Source organism: Quercus lobata, chromosome 8, assembly GCF_001633185.2.
Source record: "Quercus lobata isolate SW786 chromosome 8, ValleyOak3.0 Primary Assembly, whole genome shotgun sequence".
NCBI classification, from domain to species: domain Eukaryota; kingdom Viridiplantae; phylum Streptophyta; class Magnoliopsida; order Fagales; family Fagaceae; genus Quercus; species Quercus lobata.
Genome location: NC_044911.1, coordinates 43752914 through 43761413, shown reverse-complemented (window position 1 = coordinate 43761413; position 8500 = coordinate 43752914). Strand labels below are relative to the sequence as shown.

Here is an 8500-nt window from a genome sequence, read left to right as displayed (position 1 = left end):
AAAAAGACATTCTGACCTTTTAAAAAAAACATGTTTCACGAGTTTCGATCGATCGAAAAACAGCCTCGATCGATTGAAATAGACAGAGACTTTATCAAAACATTTTGAAAAGAGTTCGATCGATCGAAAAACGAGTTCGATCGATCGAAAAACAATTTCAATCGATTGAAACAGACAGAAGCTCTCTCTAACATTTTTAAAAATTTTCGATTGATCGAAAAACAGAATGGATCGATCGAAATGGGTAGAGGCTCACCAAATTTGAGGAAAAACACAATTTTTTGAAAAAACATTTAGAATCAACTCAAAGCATTGAAATTTAAGAACAAAATGCATGAGTATGAGATGATATGATTTTCAAAAACAAAAATTTTAAACCTAAATTCCCAAACAATAAAATTTCTTGTAGTCTCCACAAAATTTGAAGCAACAAATTAATTTTGCACAAAATTCAAGGTATTTGCAAAACTTGGTTGGTCAGACCATAAACACACACAATAACATGTTCAAAATTTAGCAAAAAGTAACTCGTGTAGTGTGTGCAACTAGCAAAAGCTTGAGATACATGTGAGGTGATATGTGAATAGCAATCAATCACAAAGTCTACAAAATTCATCACAAAGAATTTAAAAGAGACTATCACCTAAAGAGTTACATCATATAACTCCCACATCTCCTAGATCATAAGCTTGCAATTATGTAAGTTTCTTGAATTTATGCCTCATAATATACATATCAAATTTAAGTCATGTGAGTTTGGCATCAAGCCTAATAGTACACACCAATTTTAGTTTTAAGAATTAAGCAATTTAAACCGAGACTTCACCTTATGTTCTTTTTGTGCATGTGCTACACTTTCTCGAGTACAAAATCTTATGATATGCACTAAGGTGTTCATGATTGGCTAGTGAACAGTGGTGAGATGGTTATTTATGCCTTTCTCTAAAAGTTCAAGTCAAACATTCAAAAACATGTGACTTCAAGATTAAGACAGAGTAATCAAAAACCATAAATATCTTTCCAACACAACATGCACTACAAAGCTTCAACTAGTAAAGTGCAATAAGTAAGCTCATCAAAGCTAAACAAGGTACAAAGGACATGTTATGTGAAAATAAATTGACTAACCTTGTTCTCAAAAACCAAGAAGAATAGTACAAAACAAAATTTGCTTCCTTTTTCTTCCTTTTTTATTTTTTTTTATTTTTTATTTTAATAAAAAAAACACCTAGAATGAAATGCATGAATGTTATGCAACGCAAATCCTAGAAAACAAAAACACAACAAAGCCAAAGAACAATGGTCATAAAGGGTAGAGCAATGAAGCACAAGGACCAAGAAGATCAAGACAGATCAGGGACACAGAATCACACCAATTACTTGATGAAGAGTCTTAAACTTACTTCTATCAAAAGGTTTGGTGAAAATGTCGGCATTTTGACGTTCAATAGGAATATACTCAAGACACACAATCTTTCTTTCAACAAGATCCCTAATGAAGTGATACATAATCTCTATATGCTTAGTCTTAGAATGTTGAACAAGGTTCTTAGATATGTCAATAGCACTAGAATTATCACAGTAAACCACCATGGTATCTTGGGATATCCCATAATCAGTTAAAACCTTTTTCATCCAAAGAAGTTGTGAGCAACAACTTCCAGCAGCAATATATTCTGCCTCGGCAGTAGACAAGGATACAGAATTTTGCTTTTTACTCATCCAAGCAACAAGATTAGCACCAATATAAAAACACCCACTAGTGGTGCTTTTTCTATCATCTGCATTACCAGCCCAATCAGAATCAGAAAAACCAGCAAGAGACAGATTAGACTCTTTACTATAAAATAATCCATAATCACAAGTTCCAGCAACATATTTAATTATTCTTTTGACAGCATTTAAGTGTGAAACTTTAGGATTAGATTGAAATCTAGAACAAAAACACCAACACTAAATGCAATATCAGACCGACTAGCAGTCAAATATAAAAGACATCCAATCATACTTCTGTATAATGTAACATCAACAGACTCACCTGATGGATCATTTGTTAATTTTGCATTGGCGGCCATTGGTGTTCTAGCATGGGCAGCATTGTCTAGTCCAAATCTCTTGACTAAATTCTTTGCATATTTTGCTTGGCTGATGTAGATCCCTGAGTCCGTTTGCTTCACTTGTAATCTCAAGAAATAAGTTAGTTTACCAACCATACTCATTTCAAATATCGCATTCATTTCATCTACAAAAGAATGAGCAAGAAAGTCATTAGAAGCACAAAAAATAATATCATCTACATAAATTTGAGCTACAACAAAACTGTTCTTATCCTTTCTTATGAAGAGAGTAGTGTCTGTAAATCCCCTTTTGAAGCCATGCTCAGTGAGATATGCAGTCAATCTATCATACCAAGCCCGTGAAGCTTGTTCCAAACCATACAGTGCTCTCTTCAATTTATACACATCATCTGGTCTATGAGGGTCAACAAAGCCTTTAGGTTGTTCAACATATACTACTTCTTACAGCATTCCATTCAAGAAAGCACTTTTGACATCCATTTGATATAACTTGAAGTTCAGATGACTAGCTATAGCCAACAGTATCCTAATGGATTCCAATCTTGCTACCGGAGCAAATGTCTCATCAAAGTCAATCCCTTCCACTCGTGTGTAGCCTTGAGCAACAAGTCTTGATTTATTTCTGATAACAATGTCATGTTCATCTGACTTGTTCTTAAAGATCCATTTAGTTCCAATTACATTTACACCCTTTGGTCTAAGAACTAATTCCCACACATCATTCCGAACAAATTGATGAAGTTCTTCATGTATAGAGTTTACCCAATCAGCATCTTGAAGTGCCTCATCTACTTTTTTCAGTTTGAATTGGGACAGATAGCATGAGTGTGTAATTACACTTAAGGCTTTTGACTTTAATCTCATGTTATCATTCAGACTTCCCAATATATTTGAGGAGGGATGATTAAGCCTTACTCTAAAGGAAGGACCTTTAACTAGAGATGTGGATGTACCTTTCTGTTCTGATGAAGTACTAAACTCATGTTGAACCTGTTGAGTCTCATGAACTGGAGTGGATGGTTCAGGACTTGATGGCACAGAAATTGCATCATTCAACACCATTAGCTCCTCATCACTATGTTTCCCAACATAATCAACAGGAAGTGAGTCATTAACCTCCATAGGCTTATCTTGAATCGAAGTAGTACTTTCTGAATGTGCTTCTGGACATACTTCATCATTTATCACAACATTTGACGATACCATGACCGTTTTGGTTCTCAAATTATACACTCTATATGCTCTACTAGTAGAGGAGTACCCTAAAAAATATCCCTTGTTACTCTTTGCATCAAATTTATCTAGGTTCTCTCTATCACGTAGAATGTAACAATCACTACCAAATATCCTGAAATATTTAACAACCGGCTTCTTTCCTCTCTAGAGTTCATAAGGCGTCTTCTTGGAATCAGGTCTAAAATACACCCGGTTGAGTGTATGGTAAGCAGTGTTAACTGCTTCTCCCTAGAAAGATTTTGGCAATTTTGTATTGTGCAGCATGACACGTGCCATCTCCTGAACAACCCTATTTTTCCGTTCAACTATTCCATTTTGTTGCGATGTCTTGGGTGATGAGAACTCTTGATGTGTGCCCTGTTCATTGCAGAAGGTAGCTACCTTGGTATTCTCAAATTCTCTTCCATGGTTACCTCTGATTCTGGCTACCACAGTATCTTTTTCAACCTGCAATTTCTTACACAGATGTATCATCTTCTCAGGAGCCTCAGTTTTAACTTTCAAAAGCACAACCCAAGTATATCTGGTAAAGTCATCCACAATCACTAGAATATACTTCTTTCCTCCTAAACTCTGAACTCGAGCAGGACCCATAAGATCAATGTGCAGTAACTCCAGAGGTCTTGAAGTTTGAACACTAGCCATAGACGGATGTTTAGATTTTATCTGTTTACCTATCTGACATGGTCCACATATGCACTTATCTATCTTCTCAAACTTAGGTAAACCAACAATAGTATCACATTTGGAAATCTTTTCTAATTGCTTATGACTTGCATGCCCCAACCGTTGATGCCACAAATCAACTTGATCAATATTTGCACTAAAACACTTGTTGCTTATGCTTGGTGTCAATCCATAACAGTTGTCCGCTGTCCTTACACCAACACACATACAGTCACCTCCTCCATCAAGTATCTCACATTTATACTTAGTGAAGAGAACATTTAGTCCATTGTCGCAAATCTAACTGATGCTGAGTAAATTTGCCTTCAGTCCATCAACATACCAAACATCTTCAAAGACCGGTAACCCTAGGATGTCCACAGTTCCAATGTCTCTGATGACAGATTTGCTTCCATCTCCAAAAGTGACTGTCCCAATCTTTCCTTCAAAGAGGGTCTTGAATAATCCTTTGTTTCCTATCAAATGCCTGGAACAACCACTATCCAAATACCAAAGACAAGAATCACGTGCCTTTAAGGTGGTTAAGGCAGTATAACACAAATAATTATTACCACATATGATAAGACCAAGATGTTCAAGGAAAGATTTAACAAACTCAATAAGAGACAAATACACAAAGTAAGCAAGTTGATGAATAAGCAAAAAGAATTTCCAAGAGTCTATAACAAAGGGGTCAAGTATCAGCTCAGTGATCAAAAGATCAATAACAAAAGAGCAACCCACTCTGATACCACTTGATGGTTTTTAGACCCCTTAAAATAATTGATTTAACCTAGGTAATTAGCCAAGTTGTTACTTAGTCTAATTTAACAAGTCTAGGTTATCACAATAACAATGATCAAATCAAGCAAAGCAGCGGAAAATAAATAACACAAAATATGATCACCCAGGAAACCAAACCGATAAAAATCTAGGAAGGATTTGACTTAGCTATTCTCAAGGTAAACTTGAATCCACTATCTTGAAAGAATCGAAGTTCATACAATAAGATTTACAAGCCCCCACGCTCGACTTCTTATTGCTACCAACCAGTAGAACTTACTAACACGATCACGTGCAAGTTCCGAATCCACGGACTCCTTCTTTCTTGGATTCACCACCAGATATAAGCACACCCGCTTGTGTTTTCTTTAAACTTCAATGGCAGCAACTGAGTTGATTATCAAGGTGTAGATAAATCTTTTCCTTGAAAACCCTAAGTTTGTGTAAAGAAAAGCTCATCTAGATCTCACAAGAGTTTTACACAAACCGCAATAATGAGCAACACTAAAACGTAGCTAGGGTTTGCCTTTTATACTTAGGACAAATAAGAAACCCTAAAAACGTTTTAAAACACCTAGGACTGAGTTAGAGCAGAAAATCATTCTGCCCGAGTTTCGATCGATCAAGCCAGGCCAAAAAGCACAATGCTTTCTTGCTTTAACTCGATTCCAACTTTACATAAATGCACAACTTTGAGCTAGACTAAAACACTTCTAAACACATTATTTTGATCATGGTTTGCCAACAATACAAATTAGAGTTCTAAATACATAAAATCCTAAGTCTTTAGAACCTAACAAGCCAAACGAGAGAAAACATATTTATAAAGCAAAGCAGTAGAGAAAACATTAAATAAGTTGAATTCCAGTGTGTCTTACTGTCACGACCCAAACCTGTACTTCAGAGTTTAGAGCATGACCGGCATGTTAATATCAAATTTACCTCAATACTAACACGAACCAACCTAAACTGAAGGTACTTATCAAGAATTGTTTCTTGAATTCCTGCTTATTTTCTTACATAAAAGCCATAATATACAAAAATGATGAAAACCTTGAAATTTCATTTCCATTGAGCTTGGAAAATTACCACCTGGCTGAAACTTAAGGTATCTGTGTAAATATTACATAGCTAAACGTTTAGCAAAACTCTTATTACAAATCTAACCTCAAAGACATACAACTGAGGTTCAAAACAAACTAAGGTACTGAATTACATCCGTGCTCAAAGATCAAGTACATCTTGATTCCTCCTATACAACAAAAGAGCTAAACTACTATACAACAAAAAAAAAAGAAAAAAAAGAAAAAAAAAAACTCTACATTCTAACAAACAACAATTACAGAATCCTTGCCACCTCTAATACTCTCGCTGCTTCCAAGAAGAATCTGCGCATTGAAATATAATAGGGTGAGCTGCTAAGCCTAGTAAGGTTTTAAGCTCTATGAGCCTTTAATAAGAATGCATGTAAATCAAATCTTTTATGGATATGCTAGCTTTGATAAAATAGTTTTCATATTATTCACATTATTCTTAAAATAACTTACGAGTTTTTAGATGAAAATACTTCATTTTCTTTTCATATAATAATAAAATGACATAATAAGGAACTTAAACATAATTCAGTAATCTTAACTTTGAATAGACTATAAAATACTTTATCATAACTTCTCATCAGACTTATAACACATTCAATATACCTTTCTTATCATCATACTTATAATTTCCAAATAACTTAATAGCTCATTTGTAATATATATTAGTTAATTCAATTGTAAGTCTGTCACAACTTTGGGAGGCTTCTAACACAGAGTGCCAAGCATCCAGCATTCCCCACAATGCTAGGTAATTCCGAAATCATATCATAATACATATTTTCAATCATGGGGGTAGGTTGACATCCTCCACGAGTTGACTATTACCAATAAGGGCGGGTATAGAAGAGTCAATTTCACTTTTAATGGCCAATCAGAATTTCCATGGAAATACTAGTAATATAACCCCTACTGGCTGAGTTTAGATCATAACAATGGAATAACTGAAAACTATATTTTTTGATAACTTTGATTTCACATAAATATTTCCCAACAATAGCATATCCACTTCATTTTTAAATATTATGTTCGTGATATAAATAATAATATCAATATGTTAAAATTATTATGTATATAAGATTGAACAACTCACAAACACATTTTACTTAAATCATGCATATATGTAATATCTATAATTAAAAGCTTTAATTCATAATACTTTTCTAAACAATCTTTATACTTATCAAAAGCACATGTCACAAATCACTTACCTGAAAACAGAAGATGCGAGAGATTGTACAAGAGGAGCTCAAGTGTCCATGTTCTCGTTCTCACCACCTAAATGAAAGACCAAAACTTATTACTGACAAACTCTTCCTAAGTATATAAACTTACACCTCAATCATAACCTAACTCTCAAACTCAAGAAAATCTTAATTCCCATCACATAAAGTTTCCCCAAAAAACATGATATATTCATCAAACATATTATGTACCCAAACCATAGAGAAACCAAGGCATAAAATTTATCTATGATCCAAACATATTAAAGGATAAGCATATTAAATTATAGCCCAAAACATTCATCCTAACTTGAGAATTAAATCCACAAAGTCAGATGTAGCATATGTTGTTCATTGCTCATTTTAGCAGCGTATGTCCCATTTGTAAAATACAAATGGGCTGTCCATACACATCCAAATATCATGAAAATTTACAGAACCACTCTCCTGTATGTCTAGTATATACCATAAAAATTTCGGAGTTAAAGAATAAAACCATGATTTACTAAAAACCACGCAAGAAAACATATTCAAATCTGTCCTAACAGAATTTCTTGCAACTTAAAAATTAAACTATTATTTTTATGTTCATCCAAATACTGTGAGACCACTTCCATAACAATCATGTGTCTTAAAATTCATAAAAACCACTCCTAGCATCCTAATTCACAAAATATGATTTAATACATAATTTTCTTGTTGTAGACATCAAATCTGTCATAGTGACAATTTCAACATATATTCTTACAAAATCATCAACTAATAGCAATATGCCTTTATTTCATTTGGGTATTTTTATACCTATACTATACATATTAAAATATGTTAATAAGTATTCAAATGACCATAATATCAACAATCTTTCAAATTACTAAAACATAACCACAAGTTTAACTTCTAAAATCAGGATAGAGGATAAAGGAGTAGAAATAAACAAAACAATTATACTATCCAAAATACCCAAAATCAGATGAGATTTAATTTGCTTACCCACAAACTTTGATGCTAAAATTTTAGTGTTACTCTTTCAGTTTCTTTTTAAAGAGAGATGTCTATGATTTTCGGTGAGAGAGTGAGAGAGAGGTGTTGCTGTGTAAAAAGGGAAGAAGAAAGAAACAAGAGCAAAGAAAAGGAATAGAGAAAGAAGAGTTAAACTTTCTGGTTCAGCAAAAGAAAAGATAAGATAGAAGGCTTTTGGGGTGGGGCACGTGTGATGCAAAGAGAGAGAAAAGATCACACCCACTTTTTCAACTTTTACATTTGTACTTTTCACTCCCTTACAAGTTATATTTCTAGAAAGACCCAAACAACAGTATGACTTTACATATAAATCTTTACATTTATAAATTCATTTCCATAACATTAAAAAGAGTATATATGTTTTATAAAATCATAAAATCAAAGCTTCATATACTTAAAA

At 33.7% G+C, this 8500-nt stretch overlaps 1 long non-coding RNA gene across 1 annotated transcript; it reads right to left on the bottom strand.

Moving 5' to 3' along the window:
- Window positions 1–5806: 5806 nt before the first annotated feature.
- On the bottom strand, window positions 5807–8221 carry LOC115958563. The gene is made up of 3 exons (XR_004084555.1): window positions 8071–8221; window positions 7069–7135; window positions 5807–6151 (listed from the first exon to the last, which is right to left on the bottom strand). It is a non-coding gene; the product is annotated as an uncharacterized LOC115958563 (long non-coding RNA).
- Between the last annotated feature and the right edge of the window lie 279 nt (window positions 8222–8500).